Raw genomic sequence first — 18688 nt, forward strand, 5'->3', positions numbered from 1 at the left:
AAAGCCGGGATTTTGATTCCTGGCGTTTGATTTTGGCCTTTCAATGGTGGGCTCCCGTGTAGACACAGCCTCAGTGAAAGAAGACGAGAAATATTGCTTGGTCCAGTTAGAAAGAGCCTTTCTGTTAAAGTACATGCTCTCTTCCACAAACATCAAAGCAAGTTGTTTTATTTGGCTGTATAGAACTGTAAAGAGCTTTCTCTGATGTGTGTGCCTTTATGTATGCAAAAAGAACCTGAAAAACGCTCCTTTTGACCACTGAATTAGTGTCCCTTTTTGACCTGAGCTAAGATTTAAGCTTTTATCTTATGTTGTGGTTTAAAATAGTTTCCAATAGGTGGTAATTTATGTTCCTAAAATACTGCCATTACTATGTTACACATATGTGAAGCACATGACCTCAGTTTAACCCTGCATTTGATGAGAAAATTGTTATTCTCTCTGTGTTGATAGGGAAACCTGCATTACAGGGCAATGAAATTACTTCCTCCAGAAGGTCGGTGCTGAGATAAGGACCCACTGATCCCTTGAGGTTCCTAGTCTTTTGCCATACTCATACTACTCTACCTACTGCTACCAGCAATTTGTTACCTCCCTCATTTGTGATTTCATAAAGCTGTTTTATATGCTGCTGAACATACTCACAAATGGCAGTTTTACTGCATTTGACCAGTCATATGTTTTCAATTCCCATTGTTGTGATTTGAATAAGAACTTATTTCTTCTGCATGAACACCTGCAATAGAGCCAAACTCCTGTTTTAATGAAACTGCAATCTGTCACTCCAGAAATGAGCAACCGCCTTAAGGACCAAATCGTAAGAGCACATGAGCTAGGAAGGAGCAAAACTTTTTTAAAAAAACACAAAGACTCTTAATAATTTGTGAACAGGGCACGAAAAATGATGAAAATCTTCAGGTCCTGGTTTGGTAGCTCAGTGGAGGCAACCCTGAGCAGGTCATATATTTCCTTAGGTGAGCAGAAGTGTATGTGAAGTCCACAGCAATTCAAATCCTGGAGGATCTCTGCTTACATGTTGTCTGCCATCTTGGCTGGCGCTAGGTTTTGAACTTCAGAGTCTCTTGGGCAAAACACAGGTTGAGCTAAACAATGAAACTCTTGGAACTGTAACAGATTCATGTTGTCCAAATTCAGCACATAAAGGAAAATGTAATACCTGTTGACCAGTGGGTTATACTTGTGCTTATGCATCTGACAAAGCAGGTCTTTGCCCATGGAAGTTTATGCTCCAAAATATCTGTTAGTCTATAAGGTGCCATCGGACTTCTTGTATTTTTGAAGGTACAGACTAACACGGGTACCTCTCTCATACTTGTGCTTACTGAACTGCTGTAAAATGGGGATAGTACTTACCTACCTCACCAGCATGTTGCAAAGCTCAGTTCATTTTACAGCTCTTTAAGGCCTTTGGATGAAAGGTGCAATGTAAGTGTATTAACTATTGTTATATGTGAAACATTTTCCTTGAATCAAAACACTCCTTTTCAAGGGACACAGTCAAATAGCTTAGCTCCCAAACTTGTTTTATTCTGTAACGACTGTAACCCAATGGGAAACACCTAGTAGGCTAATTTTAAATAAGCGCCTACATACAACATTAACTCAATAACAGCAATTTCAAATGTAATATGATGGAACTAGACCAGCAGGTGGTGTAGATCAGTGTATCACCTTTGAAGTCAGTGGAGTTACATTGATACACAAGCCTGAGGATCTGACTGTATATTTTGCTGGGCATCAGGAAAGCAGTGTTTTCTTTTCATGTTGTTTTCTTCTTTTGTAGTGTCAGTAAATTAACACAGATTATTCGCTGCGCTGTGCCAACTTCTGCTCACACAGCTGATGAAGATGGAGCTCCAAGGCATTAATAAATAAAACTGAGCCATATCTGATTGCTTTCCTAAAGGCAAAGAACAAAATCAAGGTATGTGAAATAACATGGATTCAAAAGTCTTTGAGAACTTATCCAGAATGGTGTAATTGGCTTCTTGAGCTGAATGTACATGGAGCTTTTCTGTGTCTCACCCTTTATTACCACTGCATTGGGCTGCTTTTCATCTTTGCCTCTGCAATCTGAGTACATTGATAAAAAAAATTCAAGAAGCAGCATCAGCACAAATTTAAAATCCTCACTGAGCAAGACTAGCAAACCTTTTCAGAAGTCACCAGTTTTAACAATCTTTTGTTTTTTGAGAGAATGATTTTTCTGGCATCTGCATAAATATGCAATTGGCAGCATTATATTGTCATCAGCCACTTGTCTAATGACCCATCTAATCATTCATACCATACGCAAATCCTGGTAGCATGAAAGGTTCTATTGTCTATGATTGGAATCTGGGACTAGAAGTGAGGTCTTCTTGGGTTCTGTTCCCAGCCCTGACAATGGTTCTCTGTGTGGGCTTCCCATGACTACAGGTGGTTGGAAGTGGTGAACCGGAACCAATGGGAGCCGTGAGGCTCCTTGGCTATGGACCCTTTTAGGGAAACAAAGAAGCATGGGCCCATGAGCAGCTTTCCCAAAGTGCTCTCGTGGACCACTTTGAGAAACACTGGTTTACCGGGATCCCTTGGATCTGGTAATTACATTCTAGTTCACTGAAGCACCTCATCTAAGGTTATTACTGAAAGTTTGTAACACTGATGAGACATTTCAAAACTACAGCTAGGTACGGACAACATGTATGGTGTGTGTACATGTCAGTCTTGTCAAAATTCATTCTGAAGTGTGGGCACAATACTTTTGCAATGGTCTCAGTAAACTCGAGAGAGAAATAACATAACTTCCTTTCCCTGATGTATGCAGTTGTCTGTGTTAATCTTCCATCCTGCCAGCTCCACCCCCACAACACATTGAGAGCTTACATTCGGCTCGTTATCATCCTACATCCCTTCCACAATTCCTGAATCCTGGACACTGTCCATATCTTTGTAAACTGGGTTGGAAAGATTAGTTTTTTTATCAGTAAGTGTGAATTTCATGCTACATTCAGAAACTGATGAAAAATATTTCCATCATTAAAAATTGAAGTTTAAATATAGGGAAATTAAGAAAAATGCTACTTAAGAAATTAATTTGTAGCAGAGATTTGGAGAGGTCATTTACTCCTGCCTTCTGTGCTGAGGCAGGACCAAGTATAACTCAGAATACTGCATCTCTTAATGCAGTTCCATCCAAGGCAGTTTCCAATAGAATCCTTGGGGTCCTTTTTTCCTTATGTTTTTTTTCAATACACCATAATTTTAACCATGCTGCCCACCCCTTATCCCCATGTAGGGTTATTTATCTTAAGAGCTTTTGGCGAGAAGCTTTTAACTTAAATTGACTCACTGCACCATGAAACACGTTCATAAATTAGTCCCCTTAGAAGACTGCAGTGCACATATTTTAAGTATGAAAGGGTCGCTAAGTTAGGCTGTATCTTTAAAAACAACAAACAGTCCTGTGGCACCTTACAGACTAACAGAGATTTTGGAGAATAAGCTTTCGTGGGTAAAGACCTGCTTCGTCAGATGCCTGCATATATTTTAAAGAGCTTTGGCCTGTACTGAATAGTTAATAGAGAGAATCATAGAACTGGAAGGACCCTTGAGTGGTCATCAAGTCAAGTCCCCTGCATTCATGGCAGGACCAAGCACCATCTAGACCAGGGGAGCACAAAGTTGGGGGGGGCGCGCCCCTGGGGTGTGTGTGAAATTTCTTACGGGGGGCACAGCAAAGTCCCAATCCCTGCAGCCGCAATGCCATTAGCAGGGGATGAGGCAGGCTCTGTTGAGGGGAGTGCAGGCGAGGCACATGCTCCAGTCGTTCTTGCTCGCAGTGGGACACTCCGCTCCAGCCCAGCACGTGACCCTGCTCCTGCTCCATGCACAGACAAAGCCCGGCGCGCAGCCTGCCCCTGCAAGACCTCCAGCTGCCTTTATGCTGCCATTTGCTGGAAAGTGGGGCTGCCTCCTCTGGCCCTGCCCCAGTAGTAGTAGCCTGCTACTGCTACTACTCTTAGGTGCCCTCCAGTGCAGCACTGAGCAGGGGGGGAGGGCTGCATGCCCAGTGGTGAGGGAAGAAGCTACTTAACCCTGGGTCCCCAGCATTGGGCTTGTGTGTGTCACAGAGACTTTTAAAATCTCATGCCAGACCAATGTTCCCTCTAATCTCCATTCCCCACCCCACTCCTGCGCCAGGTGAACACAGTGCGTCACTTCCAGTAGTCTGCTGCTTGCTTCCAGGGCCATCTGGGGGGCCCTGCAAATTGCAGGGATGAAAAGAGGGGCCCAGGGCAAAAAGTTTGCTCACCCTGATCTAAACCATCCCTGGTAAGTGTTTGTCCAACGTGCTCTTAAAAATCTCCAAAGATGGTGATTCCACAGCTTCCCGAGGCAATTCATTCCCGTGCTTATCCACCCTGACAGTTTTACCAAATGTCCAACCTAACCTCCTTTGCTGCAGTTTAAGCCCATTGAGTCCCATCCAGAGATGAAGAAAATTTTTTCTCCTCCCTTCTTGTAACAACCTTTTAGGTACAGTCTTCCCCTGCCTTATGAGGGTAATTCGTTCCTGAAACACCCCTCTTAGGGCAAATTCTTGTAAATCGAAAACGTAATTATCATTAATTTCAATGTGAAAAAATTTTATGTGTTCCTGAGCCCCAAAATTTACACCATTTATGCTGAAACAACACCAAATCCCATTAAAATGAACACAATTACTTCAATAGTTGACATTAGTTATCATAACACAACCTAACAAGGCATTTTCCCTTCATTAATTACTCTATAATATGGCTGTTTACCTGCTTTCGGGGGGCTGTCCCAGGTGCAGAGACAGGGCTGCGAGGGGAACGGAAATTGAAGAGCACCTAGGAGGAGGGCTCTGGGAAACCGCTGCTGGGTGCTGCGGAGAAATGCGCCAGGCGGGAAGCAGCTGCAGACAGCTGTTGCCTGGAGCCATGGCCTTTCTCCCACTGCAGGGCAGCCACGTCCCACTGAGGTGCATGAAATCCAAATCAGTCCTCATAAATGCGAAGAAATGCCTCATAAGCCAAAGCAGGGGTATTAAATGAAACTCCTTGTAAAGTCGAATTCTCGTAACCCAAATGGGCATATCTCGGTGCATGACTGTATTTGAAAGCTGTTATCGTGTCCGGCCTGTCTTCTCTTTTCCAGACTAAATAAACCCAGTTCTTCCGAGCTTCCCTCATTGGTTGTTTTCTATCTCTTTAACCGTTTTTGTATTTCTTCTCCAATTTTCCCACATCTTGCCTGGAATGTTGTACACAGAATTGGCCACAATACTGGAGTTGAGGCCTAATTCTGCGTGATTCTGTAGTGCACATACCGTGGTATCATCCTTTGGGATGTTTTTTCTTTTCACTTTTATCCTTATCCAGAGACTCTCCACAGTTCTGTTTTATGTGTCCATCTCAACTTCAGTCCAAGTATATACCTATAATAAGGATTCCTTCTTCATCTTCATCCATCTTTACAACAAAGACCAGCAAACTCTAGTTATTTTCCCTCTCCCTCCCCATCCAGGGAGAGGTGACTTTGGAACATGAAAAAATAAATGAATAATATCTGTCTGGATTCTGCAACTTTGGAAGCCTGACTAAGGCTTTTGGCACTCTGAACAAAAAGATTTTTTCCCATCGCAAAGACAGTCTTGTACTGAGTGTCAAGGATAACGCGTTTGTTATATATCAGTGAAGTCACAAATAAAAATTCTTGCAGGAGCTTTCCTGCTGTAAACAATACAGTGATCAGATTCCCAGACAGAACGTCTCTCCACATAGTCTCCTGCTTCACATTTATGTCAGAATTCTAGTAAAAAGATCTCTATCTGGCACTATCTATCTGTCTCCATGTTACGAGCCAAAAAATAGCTGGGCTCTGACTGACATAATAAAGTAAACTTTTTCACTGAGCACCTTGCTGCTCACGTTTATTCCTCAGTTTCTTTCAGCTGCTGATCGTTGTTCTGTGTAGATCCAGAAGCTGATGCTGCAAGTTCGATTATTTGTATCCAAACATCTGGATTAGAGGGGGAAACAGACAATTATTTTTCTCCTGATACATCTCTAGGGCCTCATTCTGTGAGTGCTGTACAGCCTTCAACTCCCACTGAGATCAATGGGAATTGAGGGGTCATTTGCAGGAATGGAAACAGAAAGTAGTAAGAACCAGAAGTTTTCATTTCTGTAGGCAATTGATATTAGACAAGTACAGTGGGCTGTTAAAAAGAATAGTCAGGCTGTCCTTGATGTTTTATTTTGAATCTTGCTCGTGCAGCATAAGAGCATATGTTCATGAACAGAAATCAGAGGTTATGCATTTCCACTCCAGTTTTCTCCAGCTCTGCTTAAATTGTAGCCAGAGCTTACATAATCTGAGACACAAAGGCTGTGGCCACACTTGGCCAAAACTTTGAAATGGCCATGCTAATGGCCAAATTGGAGAATACTAACGAGGCGCTGAAATGAATATTCAGCACCTCATTAGCATGCTGCCGGCCATGGCACTTCAAAAGTGCCACGTTTCACTCACTCGCGGCATGTCTACATGGGGGTCCTTTTGAAAAGGACCCCGCAGACTTTGAAATCCCCTTATTCCTATCAGCTGAAAAGGACCCCCGTGTAGACGAGCTGTGCGTGAGCAAAACGCAGCACTTTCGAAGTGCTGCAGCTAGCAGCACGCTGATGAGGCGCCGAATAATCATTTCAATGCCTCATTAGTATTCTTCAATTTGGCCATTAGCATGGCCATTTCGAAGTTTTGGCCAAGTGTGGCCACAGCCAAACAGTATCTCAAAGTAGCCACTGTCTTATTGGCTGTGTCTACATTAGCATTCCACTTTCGAAAGAGGCATGCAAATGAGGGAAATCAAACATACAAATGAGGCACATATATACATATCTGGCATTTCATTTGCATATTCTTGTTTCAAAAGAGCTTCTTTGGAAAGAAGAAAAGTAGTGTAGACTTTGCAACTGGCCATTTCAAAGTTTACTAATGAAGCACTGAAATACATATTTAGTGCCTTATCAGCATGCGGGCAGCCGCAGCACTTCGAAATTGACGCAGCACGTCCAGACTGGGCTCCTTTTCGAAAGGACCCCACCAACTTCGAAGTCCCCTTATTCCTATGAGCAGATGGGAATAAGGGGACTTCGAAGTAGCTGGGGTCCTTTTGAAAAGGAGCCCCGTCTGGGCGAGCCGCACCAATGTCGAAGTGCCGCAGCCGCCCACATGCTAATGAGGTGCTGAATATGTATTTACTTCATTAGTATACTTCGAAATGGCCATTTGCATGGCCATTTCAAAGTTTTTGGCTAGTGTAGACATGGCCTTACACTGCTTTTCTCCTTTCTGAAGAAGAATATACAAATGAGGTGCCAGATATGTTAATACATGCCTCATTTGCATTTTTGATTTCCCTCATTTGCATGCCTCTTTTGAAAGAGGAATGGTAGTGTACATGTAGCCATTGTGATTGGGACATAATTCCAAAAGCCTTTCCTCACATTATTAGTTCCAGTGAAGTCACTAGACTAATTGTGTGATTTTAGCATTGTTTCCTGAGTAAAGATTTATAGAATTGTGTCCCAACAGTACAGCAAAGTCTAAGTAGTGTCAGAGAATCCTTTAAAACACACATATGCAGATATTAGATGCTAACACATGCAGATATTAGACAGCTAACAAATTTCCCCATTGTCCTAAAAACATTCCCCATTTTCCTGTTTTTAATAACAAAATAAAGTAAAACAAGACAATTACAAATATCCCTGGAAAAAAAATCCTCCACCATCTCCCCAAACCAATGAAATTAAAAAGCAAACAAACAAACAAACAACAACAAAACAGAAGAAAACTATTCTGTAGAAAATGTTCACTGCTTACCAGAATTTTTCAACTTTGCTGGCCAAGTGAAGTATGAGGACATGTCTATATATATTTGTTGAACAGCCGAAGGGCTGAAAATGAGCATAAAATTATTGGTGAAAGTACATCTTTGCCAGATGCCCTTTGAGCCTCTAGAGTTCAATTCTGAACTTTATTAGAAAACAGAAATAGCGAGAGAGTGAGAGAGACCGCACCTTGGCGGACCAGTGTGTGTCTGCTAAATATGGTAAACTTTTTAAAATTTGTATTTCTGCTCACCTCTGTTGGTGTAGTTTTTCTATCTCCTCTGTATGTCTGCGTTAAAGTAAGCTTCATAACCATTTTTACTTATCTGTGTACTGAGATTAGTATTATGTGATGATATTTGAAACTTCAGGTTTCAAGCAGCTTATCAACATAAGCATAACTCAGAAATATTAAACGTTCTATTCATTTTTAATAGATGCCCATCTTAAGTAATTCTGTTGCACCCATTGACCCGCTATCTATACTGTTATGTTTCAACTATCACTTCTGTGATTATCCTCTCTATATGCCTGACTGGGGTGTATGGTCTATGGGGCTCTATGGTCCCTGCTGGCGCCTTATAGGAAGCAGCTCTGTGGCAGCCCCAGGCAGGAAGCTGAGACTGTGCCACAAGCTGGGGCAGCACGAGCTCCCACTTGGACTGCCCCTGCTTGAAGCACCTGCCTGCCTCCACACCCCCTACCCACCATGGCGGCACGGCAGGATCCCCCTCCCCCTCCAGGGGCTCCAGAGGAGGCATCCGAGGACTCGCAGGACCCAGGCAAGGCCTGCGCCTGGAGGGGACCCCCCTGGACAGAGGTGGAGCTGAAGGTCCTTCGGCAAGCCGGCACCCGCCAGCGCAATGCCGAGGCCTTTGACCAGCTGGCCAGCAGTCATGCTGCCTGAGAACACCCCGACTGCCCTGGTAGTGGCATCCGTATCAAAGTGAAAGAGCTGCACCAGATGTGTATCAAGGCCCGTGACACTGCCAGCAGGTTGCAGCCACGACCTATGCCCTGCCCCCACTACCAGGAGCTGCATAGGCTTCTGGGGCTGAGGGAGGTGGCCAGCCTGGAGCACATGACCACCTCCCCCCACCCCGTGGACAGCAGAGAGGAGGCAGGCCCCTCCGGCACCACCAGTCCCCCGTGCAGAGACTGGCCCACTGAGACCGAGGGCGATGACGAGGGCTCCAGCGACGGGACTGTTGTCATTGCCCTCCCCTCCAGAACACCGAGCCAGGCACCATTGAGCTGGGCCTCGCCCCAGCCCCAGGAGGTCACAGCCGGTACATTTGGGGCGAGTGGGACATCGCAAGGGATGGGGATGGGGCCCCTCCCAGAATAGCCCCATGGCCCACACACCTGATGATGTGGGAGGGGGAGCACAGGCTGATCCTTGCCAAGTGGGAACCCTTGGGCATCTGGGATCCCACGGGCCATCAGGCAGCAGGGAGGTGGGGCAGGGGGCAAGGGAGCGAGAGATCCAGACTCCCCCTGGTCAGCAGCCAGCACTCATGGTCCGTCCCCCTGTCCTTTCCTGTCTCCACAGGTCTCTTGCCATCCCTGCAGTCCTGAGCAGGCCACGGTTGCTAAAGGCTGGGAGGCCTCCCATTGCCCCAGCCCACATCCCCTCACAGCTGTGGGTGGGCCCCTCGGAGATGGCGGTGGAGGGATGAGGAGGCAGCCACCAACCAGGTGGTTGTGCAAGAGCTGACCGGGGTGCTGCAGAAGTGCCTGGCAATGGAGCGGGACGTGTGGGCGAGGCTGGCCAGCAGCATGGATGCCGTGCTCCAGGCCTTGGCTGCTCACCTCGCCCAGCCTCCTGCCCCCTCACCAGCCCCTTCCACAGCTGCCTCTCCCATGGCCGCCTCTCCAGCCGCTGCCCCTCCAGCAGCTGCCCCTCCAGCAGCTCCCTTCCAGCTGCCGCTCAATGCATGGCAGACCTGCTGCCAGCTGAGTGCCTCGAGCTGGCCCAGTGGCTGCTGACAGAGGTGGGTGCACCTGGCCCAGCCCCAGTGGCCCCTCCTGCATACCCCATAGGGGCAGATCCCGTGGCACCCCCACCTCAGCCCTACTTCCCTGTGGTCCTGGCCCCATCGCAGGCCCGCAGGGGACCCTGGTCCCATGGTAGTAGGGGTGGCCGTGGCCGTGTCTCCTGGCCCCCCACATCTCCAGCCAACTGACCCAACCCCCAGCCCAGCCCCCCTCTCCAGTTCAGTCCCCCACTGGACCCCCCTCCCAATTCGGTCCCCCATCCCCGCCTCCCTCTCCAGTTCAGTCCCCCACCTGAACCCCCCACTCCCCACTGCCAACCAGTCCCCGTGTGCACACCAAAGGTTTCCACATTCCGTTCCATATTGAACGATACTTTATTTCCTCCATTAAAGTTTCCTGTTCCCACCCTAGCCCGTGTCCTCCTGGTGCTCCCTGGGGCGAGGTAGTGGGGGGGAGTGTGAGGGGTGCAGGGTGAGGTGGTGTGTGGTGCAGTGTGTTGCTGGGGGCAGGGGCAGAGGCAGGGCAGGGCAGGTCCTGTGTGAAAGCCTGGCACAGGGCGTCCCAGACCCTGACCCCATACCGCTGTGCCTCACAGCACAAGGCAGTGGACAGCGGCTCATAGCCAGCCCCCTAGTCCATGGCCCAGCCCTGCATAAAGAGCTCCTGGTGGCCCTCCACAAGGTTGTGGAGGACACAGCAGGCAGCAGTGACCGTGGGGACATTTGGGAGGCTGACATCCAGCCTAGTGAGGAGGCAGTGACACCTCCCCTTCAGCCTCCTGAACACCCGCTCAACTGTGCCCCGGGCATGGTAGAGGTGACTGTCAAAGGTGTCCTGGGCCAGTGTGGTGTGTCCAGTATAGGGCTGCATGAGCCACGGGTGCAGTGGGTATGTGGCGTTGGCCACAATGCAGGGGGGCATCGTGATGTCCCCAAGCAGGAGCTCACATGGGGGAACATACGTGCCCTCCTGCATCCAGCATCCCAGCCCTGAATTCTGGAATACCCGGGCATCATGGGCCCTGCCCGGCCACCCCACACACACATCCAGGAAATGGCCCCTTGTGACCACCAGGGCCTGGAGTACCACTGAGTGGTACTCCTTCCTGTTTATGTGGGCGCCCCTGCTGTGGTCCGGAGCCAGGATCGTGACATGCGTCCTGTTCAGGGCTCCAAAACAGCTGGGGAAGCCCAGGTCCGCAAACCCAGCAAGGGTGGCATCGAGGTCCCCCAGGGTCACGACACGTCGCAGGAGCACTGTGTTGATGGCGTGGACAACCTGTAGGGGGAAGGAGGGGACATCCATGACCACTGGACTGGGAGGCCCCCCACCAGAATCCCCCTGCCCCTCACCCCCTACTTGGAGCCCCCTGCCCCCTGCCTGGTTGCCTCCTCCCAGGGTTGGGTCCATGCTGGGTGCTGGCCATACCTCCTTCAGTACTGCTCTGACAGTGGCCTTATCTATGCCAAATTGGTGGCCAATGGATCTGTGGCTGTTGGGGGTGGCCAGCTGCCGTAGTGCGATGGCCACCCTCTTCTTCACCGGGAGCGCTGGCCGCATACGGGTGTCCCGGTGCTGGAGGACTGGGGTGAGCCAGTGGCAGAGGTGTTCGAATGTCTGCCAGGTCATCCTGAAATTCCTCAGCCACCGCTCATCGTCCCGGTACTCCAGTACCAGCCGGTCCCACCATTCGGTGCTGGTGGTGAAAGCCCACTGGCTCTGGCTCGGAGGGGAACGGGCGTGAGGGTGGTAAGGACCTCAAGGCTGTGTCCCAGGCAGGTGAGCCGCCCGCGCTGCTGGTGCTGCATGGCAATCAGCACGGCCAGCAGGCTGAGCAGGATCGTGAGGGCATCGTCCTCATTGAGAGAGGAAGCTGGCCGGGTCTCCGGCTGCTCCCCTGTGTACGCGCTGCTGCTGTCTTCAGGGGTTGGCTGGCTGCAAGCCAGGAAGGGCTTGTCAGCCATGTGACCCCATGCCTGCATCATTTCCTGTCCCCTTACTTCAGAGTAGGGACTAATTGTGTGGAGATGTTTAACTTCGAAGCAGGGGAAAGCCTACGTCGAAGTAAGGGAGTGCGCATTTTGTGTGTGGACGCTCTTCTTCTATGAGACCTGAGAGAAGAACAGCCCTCATAGCAAGAGAACTGCCACGCTACAACATTGACATAGCTGCCCTGAGTGAGACCAGACTTGCAGAGTAAGGATCCATCTGTGAACCGAAAGGAGGTTCCACCTTCGTCTGGAAAAGCAGGCCAGAAAATGAAGACAGTATCCACAGAGTGGGACTTGCCATCAAAACAGCACTTCTGCGCCAGCCTCCTGACCTACCAACTTGCATCAGTGAGCATCTGATCAAGCCCCGCTTCCCCCTCAACCCCTCTCACCAAGTTACAGTCATCAGTGCTTACGCCCCAACTCTGACCAGAAGCGATGAAGCAAAAGAGTTTCTGCAAAGACCTTGACCGTCTTGCAAAAGCAACTCTTCCTAGTGACAAGCTTCTCCTGATGGGTGACTTCAACACCAGAGTCGGCAAGGACTGTAGGAACAGGAAAGGGGTGCTGGGGCATCACAGCATTGGTAATATGAATGCCAATGACCTTCTTCTGCTGAGCTTGTGTGCAGAAAATGACCTGACGATTACCAACACTCTCTTCAGGCAGGCCAATAAATACAAGACCACGTGGACGAACCTGAGATGCAAACAGTGGCACCTGACTGACTATGTCATCAGTTGCAGGCGGGACATTCGTGATGTTAAGATCACCAGGGCCATGCAGGGAGCTGAGTGCTGGACTGATCATAGACTCATCAGATCTGTCCTTATGCTGCACGTCACAGCACTGCACCGCAAGAAGCTAAAGATTGTCAGACCCTCCTTCAGCATCGGGAAGCTGCAACATACTGGTCATCATGAACAATTCACAGCCCACCTTGACAATGTGCTGATGTCCCATGGACCTCTGACTGGAGATCCAACACAAAGGTGGGACCAGTATAAAACCCTGGTGACAGAGTCAGCCAAGTCGACACTAGGACTAAAAAAGAGAGTTCACCAAGATTGGTTTGACAAAAATGAGGAGACCTTCATGAAGGTCTTAGAGGAAAAACAGAACACATTTCTGTTATGGCAAAACTAGAAGTCCTCAATCTCCAACATGATTATTTCAAACACCTTCAGAGTCAGGCACAGGCTGCACTTCCCAAAATGCAAGATGAGTGGTGGGAGAGAAAAGCTGATGAAGTCCAATACTACGCTGACGCCAAGAACTCAAAGATGTTCTTCAGTGCTATGAAAGCTGTATATGGACCTTCAAAGCCAAGTACTGCACCTCTCCTGTCTGCAGATAGCATGGCCCTTCTGAGGGAGAAGAGCAGCATTAACGATAGGTGGAGAGAGCACTTCAGCAACCTTCTCAACAGGCCCTCCACTGTCGACCCCGCAGCCCTAGATCAGATCCCTCAGAAACCCACAATAGACAGTCTTGACCTGCCTCCGACAATAGATGAGGTCAAAAAGGCAATCAGCCAGACCAGCTCTGGCAAAACCCCTGGGATGGACAGTGTCCCTGCTGAAATTTTCAAGGCAGCAGGGTCAGTGTCACTTGAAGCCTTTCACAGCATTTTGGCCAGCATCTGGGAAGAAGACGACATACCCAGAGACTTTAGGGATGCCACAATCCTCTCGCTCTTCAAGAACAAGGGCAACAAAGCTGACTGTGGAAATTACTGGGGCATCTCCCTTCTCTCTACTGCTGGGAAGATCTTGGCTTGACTCATCCTCAACCATCTGATCACCTGCATCTCAGAGGACAACCTACCAGAGATGCAGTGTGGTTTCCGCCCAGGCCAAAGCACCATTGACATGATCTTTGCTCTTTGTCAGGTCCAGAAAAAGTGCATAGACCAGAACTTGAATCTATATGCCGCCTTTATAGACCTGACTATGACATTTGATACCATCAACAGAGGAGCCCTGTGGATTATCCTGTCAAAATTCATCTGCCCAAGAAGATTCGTTAACCTCATACGCCTGTTCCACGATGACATGACTGGCTTTGTTCTTTCGAATGGTGAGTCCTCAGATCCATTTGAGAGATCCAATGGCGTGAAGCAAGGGTGCGTGCTGGCCCCAGTGTTATTCAGCCTCTTTTTCATGTGCATCCTCAGCCACACAGTTAGGGACCTGGACCCTGGAGTCTAAATAAAGTACAGGCTTGATGGGTCACTTTTTGACCTTCATTGTTTGAATGCTACAACCAAGATGCTTGAGAGGGTCATCCTTGAAGCCCTTTTTGCTGACCACTGCGCACTTATGGCACGCAAGGAATCTGATCTCCAGCTCATCGTGAACAAGTTTGCTGAAGCCACTCGCCTCTTTGGTTTGACCATCAGCCTACGAAAGACCGAGGTATTATGTTGGTCAGTCAATGGTCCAGGATCTGCTGCTCTCCCTGCTTCAATGTCTATTGAAGGAACAGAGTTAAAAGCAGTAGATGAGTTCAAGTACCTCTGCAGCATGATAGCAAATCATGGCTACCTTGATGAAGAAATCAATGCCAGGATCTGCAGCCCAACCAGGTACTAGGACATCTGAGAGCACGAGTGTTGAATCAGCACAATATCAGACAATCCACTAAACTGAAAGAGTACAAGGCTGTAGTCCTGACTAGTCTCCTGTAAGGCTGTGAAACCTGGACCTTGTACAGAAAACATAAAACTGCTGGAGCACTTCCACACACGCAGCCTGAGGTCAATACTGCACATTCAATGGCAGGACAAAGTCACGAACCTGGAAGTCCTTGACAGAGCAGGAACCACAAGCAGCGAAGCCATGATTCTAAAAGCCCAGCTTCACTGGACAGGGCACATCATATGAATGGAGGAGCCAAGAACCCCTAAGCAACTCCTCTACGGTGAACTCTCTCAGGGTAAAAGGAATCAAGGTAGGCCTCGCAAGAGATATAAAGACTGTGTGAAGGCCAACATCGCTCATGCTGAATTAAAGCCAAAGCAGCTAAAGCAGCAGGCAGAAGACCGAACAGGCTAGCATGCTCTCATATGACAAGCGTATGACAGCTTCAAAGAGCAGTGATGCATACACCTGATTGATGCTTGTGCGAGGAGGAAAGCAACAGCAGCAGCCACCCTGACAGAGCCAGGACAATTCCCTTCCCCTACTGTGAACGCCCATGCTGTTCAAGGCTTGGATCCTCAGCCACATGCGAGTACACAACTGATGAGCCTGTGCAAGCTCAAGACGTCCCAAGACTCCTGACTGACTTCTCCCATGTCTTTCTTTGCAGCTCCAGCTTTTAGGTGTGCTCTCTCGGCATTTTAAACCCAACAAAACAAAACAGCAGTTATGTAGTACGTTAAAGACTAACAAAATGATTTATTAGGTGATGAGCTTTCGTGGGACAGACCCACTTCTTCAGATTTTAAACCCAGTGGTCTAAGCCTATTTCTGTTGTCACTTCTCTGGGATTCCTGGATAGGTTTGTAGCAGGATATCAACATTTGAGCTCTGTGTCTTACTTTGTATTCCCTCTGCTTTCTTTTCCTTGCCTTTCACTTCTTAATCCTCCCAGACACCTAGGCTTACACCGCTTGCTGTCATTTTTAATTTCTCTACCACCATAACTAGTATCTTATTAATGCTGTTGCATCTTCCTCTTTCAAAGTAACTAGATTCTACTCTTTCCTCCCCATCATCTCTGCTATGAAATTCTTGTCTACATCTTGGCAGTCTCTCACCTTAGCTGTGATAACCTCTCTGTTTCCTTCCTTCTTTCCTCTTCTCCATTTCAGTCGATTGAAAACTTGTCTGCATGTGTTTCTGCTATTGCAAGCACACCACTCCTGTCTTCATATGACTTCAGCTCCCTTCTTTTAACCACATCATGCTCCTCCTATTCAAAGTCCTATATCATCTAGCCCCAGCTTAATTCCCTGCTTTCATTTTATCCAGCCCTATCTGAAGATGCCACTCCATTTCCTTACCCCATGCTTACCCTCATGTCTTCCTTCATGGAACTCCTCAACTACTTATTGCTTACCTCTTGTGCTTTCCATCACCAAAGCCATCTTTAAAGCCAGCTTCTTTTTTTGATCTTCTTGCTCGGGTCTCCAAACACACAGAGCCAAAATTGCCCAAATGAGCAACTGTGCCAGAAGGCGTGTAACAAATCTATGGTTGCATTAGAGGGAGGACAGAGGAACTTTGAAATCCAGCCAGGATACCATAAGTGTCTTCCCAGTGGAAGCTCTCAGGGTAGTTGCACAAAATAAACACATTACCTGGCTGGCCCAGACCTAATTGCTCTGGTCAACCCAACCCACTTTGTAAAGGGTCTTGCTAGCTCAGAGCTTCAGGCCCCTTAGAGAAATAAGTTGTCCAGGTAGCCTGTATGGCTTTACAAGCAGACTTGGATTCAGTCAGAAAGGTCTAATTTGTTTTTTGTGTGTGTGTGTGTGTGCACGCATGCACACACACGTGCATGTATGCACATGCACAAACATACCTTCTTTTTCTAACACTTTTGTGACTACAGGCAAAGTCAGCTACCTATGAGTGTGAATTGCAACTTTCATTTCCAACCCTCATCTCTCTGACAATTTTTCAGTTGTTAACTTGGTTAAATGAATGTATTTTTGGAGTGCAGTTTTCCATCTTTATTCTCTGCTCCAATATTGATTTAAAAATGTGCATGTTTCAGCCAGATTGGTTTAACATCGAGTATGAAAATATAATAAACTTCCTTAATGTTTTCTCCTGTTGGCCATGTGTGACAGTTAGTCATAAACTGTATAGACTGTAAACTCGATGATATTACTTATCAGGATGTATTACAAAAGTCGGCCTGAAGCGTATTTTGCCGTGTGGCATCCTCTGAGTGGAGATAAAGCCATATCACATGCTGACTTGTCTGCTGGAAAGGGACTGTGGAATGCCTCAGTACGCAAAACAGAATATGAAATGCTCTTGCTTTTATGGGCTACGTCTACACGTGCAGCCAACATCGAAATAGCTTATTTGCGACATCGAAATAGTCTATTTCGATGAATAACGTCTACACGTCCTCCAGGGCCGGCAACGTCGATGTTCAACTTCGATGTTGCTCAGCCCAACATCGAAATAGGCGCAGCGAGGGAACGTCTACACGTCAAAGTAGCACACATCGAAATAGGGATGCCAGGCACAGCTGCAGACAGGGTCACGGGGCGGACTCAACAGCCAGCCGCTCCCTTAAAGGGCCCCTCCCAGACACAGTTGCACTAAACAACACAAGATACACAGAGCTGACAACTGGTTGCAGACCCTGTGCCTGCAGCATAGATCCCCAGCTGCCGCAGAAGCAGCCAGAAGCCCTGGGCTAAGGGCTGCTGCCCACGGTGACCATAGAGCCCCGCAGGGGCTGGAGAGAGAGCATCTCTCAACCCCCCAGCTGATGGCCGCCATGGAGGACCCAGCAATTTCGACGTTGCGGGACGCGGATCGTCTACACGGTCCCTACTTCGACGTTGAACGTCGAAGTAGGGCGCTATTCCTATCTCCTCATGAGGTTAGCGACTTCGACGTCTCGCCTCCTAACGTCGAAGTTAACTTCGAAATAGCGCCCGATGCGTGTAGACGCGACAAGCGCTATTTCGAAGTTGGTGCCGCTACTTCGAAGTAGCGTGCACGTGTAGACGCAGCTATGGAGAGGTATCCTGCGTGTCACAAAATGCTGATGCATCTTTTCACATTTTTGTAAGCAATTTCCTTTACCTGGCATTTTCAGAGATGTGGTATTTTTGGAGAGTGAGTAAATCGTGTCTTCTCAGAAACACCCCTACTCATGGGGGCAGCTGGTGTATCCAGCAAAGATTGACTGAGGTGAGAGAAGCTACACTGATGTCCACTGAGGACTTGGCTCATGCTGTTAAGGCACAATTTAAATAGAATGACCATAAAATGTAGTTGACTTTTTGGTTTTTTTTTTTTGGGAGGGGGGGGCTGTTGTGATGTGATGTAATTCAAAAATATTTTGATTTATTTCCACCCTTATCTTTATCACTCCACGAAATGTCCGGGAGAAATACAATGAATATTGAGCCTCATTCATGTCTTACTTGCACCTGGTTTTAACTTGGAATATATATATATATGTATGTATGTATGTATGTATAAAAGAAGGGGTTTGGTCAACCAGCGGTTTCTCTAGTCCTTCATTACAGATTTCTGGTGAATCTAATTTAGCGGTTCCCAAACTTTTCAAGACGGGTACCTATTTTGAAAATTCAGGAAGACTTGCTGACCCCAGGCAATTCAACATGGAGGGGGGAAGAATCTTCTCTGGGAAAAATGCAGCCCCCCCCCCACTTAAACTCCTCTCAGCCCCCCGATCCCCTCTCAGCTTAATCTCCCCTCAGCTTGGGTTTCCAGATTTTTGGGAAATGTACACAGGACAAGCAGAACCACCAGTGGGATCCCTGGCCAGGGATGCTTGCCCTGCATATGATTTCCAAAACGTGGGGGAGACCTGGGGGTCAGGGACCCCCCAGCCCCACATCTGGAATCCACCTGGGGTGTGGAGCCCTGGCCAGCAGCGCCAGCCACGGGACCCCAGCAGGGTGCAGGGGGCATCGCCTGCTGTCCTGTGGCTTGAAGCTGGCTGGGGCACGGAGCCCTGGTCAGCAGTGCTAGCTGTGGGATGCCGGCCAGGTCCAGCAGGATCCCCTGCTGCCCCACAGCTTGAAGCTGGATGGGGCTGGGAGCCCTGGCC

General features: G+C 48.2%; 1 long non-coding RNA gene across 1 annotated transcript in view; it reads left to right on the forward strand.

Moving 5' to 3' along the window:
• The first annotated feature begins 1808 nt into the window (after positions 1-1808).
• The window catches only part of LOC142008784 (uncharacterized), an 89432-nt gene continuing 72552 nt past the window's right edge, over positions 1809-18688 (forward strand). Inside the window, exon 1 of the long non-coding RNA XR_012644227.1 lies at positions 1809-1945. This is a non-coding gene — a long non-coding RNA (uncharacterized LOC142008784). The remainder of the gene's footprint in view (positions 1946-18688) is intronic.

The sequence above is a fragment of the Carettochelys insculpta genome, chromosome 2 (assembly GCF_033958435.1).
Source record: "Carettochelys insculpta isolate YL-2023 chromosome 2, ASM3395843v1, whole genome shotgun sequence".
Lineage (NCBI taxonomy): Eukaryota > Metazoa > Chordata > Testudines > Carettochelyidae > Carettochelys > Carettochelys insculpta.